The 1,807-nt window shown below is 38.5% G+C and overlaps 1 non-coding gene across 1 annotated transcript; it reads right to left on the reverse strand.

The window, feature by feature from the left end:
• Positions 1-775: 775 nt before the first annotated feature.
• On the reverse strand, positions 776-848 carry TRNAG-UCC (transfer RNA glycine (anticodon UCC)). The gene has a single exon. It is a non-coding gene; the product is annotated as a tRNA-Gly (tRNA).
• Positions 849-1,807: the final 959 nt, after the last annotated feature.

Here is a 1,807-nt window from a genome sequence, read left to right on the forward strand (position 1 = left end):
AGAGAAGTTGCTGCCTATTGAAGTAATAACTGATCTTGAAAGTGGAAATAAGAAGAAATGTATACATATAGGTAGAAGTCTACAGTTTTTAGGAAAAAAATAAGATGCTATTAGACGTTTTTCTCTCATACTTATTTGCTCTCGTTTAGTTTTCCATCTTATGGCTCCTGATTTAAGCTTTAACACAATTAACACCAAGTGCAGTTCAGTGTACTTCTCCAGGCCACAGAGTAATTTCCTGAAAATGAGCCTTCATCTTCCAGGTGTCACGCTCATCACTGAGACCTCACCCAGCCCATCCTTACTTATAAGGCTAGACCCAACATTGTTGTTTCCCACCCAAGTTCACGCCAGCCCGTCCCCTTCTTTACATTTGCCCCTCCTGTGAACCCAAAGCCTTTCCCCTAAAAAAACATAATTTTGGTTGTAAAATTCCAGAAATTCAACCAAAAATGGAGGGGCTGAACATCTCTTTCCAGCTACTTGGCATTCTCTTTGTAAGAAAGTTTCTAAGAAAATGTGAACGTATTGGTTTTGTTTTATTTAATTTATTTATTTTTCTGAATGTGAGATGTGACCAAGATGTCCTTACTGTTTCCCTCAGCTGGAGCAAACTCTAGACAGGATTATTCCTGCCTTTAGGCCCCTGCTCTCCCTTTCTTTACAGCATTTACTTTAGAAACTTGTCATTATAAATTCTTTGTCTGTCCCTTTGAGATGTAAATCTTTTTTTTTTTTCTTTTTTTGCCACACCGCCCATCATGAGAGATCCTAGTTCCCCAAACAGGGATTGAACCTGTGTCCACTGCATTGGAAGTGCAGAGTCTTAACCACTGGACCGCCAGGGAAGCCCCAAGATGTAAATCTTTATTAAAGCCTCTTGCCAGTTTTGCAACTCAGGACTATCTTTCTCAAGGATCTGGCTACCATCCTGTTGAATTGTAATCATTAGGTTAAATAGTACTCCTGGCTCCCAGCCTCTACCTCGTAGTCTCTGTGGGAAGGGAGGAACCCAACTTTAGTGGACACCCTTACTCTAAATTGTAAAATTACCTCTTGTCCTGAAGATAAGAGGTTTATTTTTCCTTTAGGTGGGGCCAGTTAGCAAATACAGATGGCCTTCTCTCTCTCAACCTCCCCATCCACACCGGCTCTTAAAAGCTCTCCAGCCCTTTGTTTCAGTGGAGTTGAGGTCAGACTGAGTTCTAGCCTCTCTTCCCTATTGCAATAGCCTTGAATAAATAAAGTCTTCCTTCTCTGTTTAATTTTGGTGCAATTTTTCCTTTGACAGCCGCTAAATAAACTTTGTGAAGCATCTGCCCATTCTATACTGGAATGGTACATGAAACCGTTATGCCTGTCAAGTGAATCTTTTAAGGTGAGACTATTTCTTTATTTGAGAGGGCTCAAATATATTTATGTCACACTGAAAAAAAAATAGAAGTATACTTCTCTAGCGATTATCATCATATCCACAATAGCATACTTTTAGAAAAGGAGAAATAATGACTTTAATATCTATTTTGGATCCCTGAGAGGAAAGGATCTAGCTTTTAAAACAAACTCAGATGCTCTAATTCCTTTTGGAGATGTCCCTAGCAGGTAAATTCTTTATAATTTGTGGCTTAAAAGGCAACAATCCATTTTAAGGGATAATTTCAAGGGATTATCATGATCAGCCTTTGACTCCAACCTCTAAAATGGTAAATTCCATTAACTTTAATGATATTTTTTCTCATCATCCAGAATGGACAGATTGTACTTGTAGACTTTGTTAGCCCTATTGAGAATATAATTGTGTTTATGT

This window comes from Lipotes vexillifer, unplaced genomic scaffold, assembly GCF_000442215.2.
Source record: "Lipotes vexillifer unplaced genomic scaffold, Lipotes_vexillifer_v1.1 scaffold138, whole genome shotgun sequence".
In the NCBI taxonomy this organism is placed as follows: domain Eukaryota; kingdom Metazoa; phylum Chordata; class Mammalia; order Artiodactyla; family Lipotidae; genus Lipotes; species Lipotes vexillifer.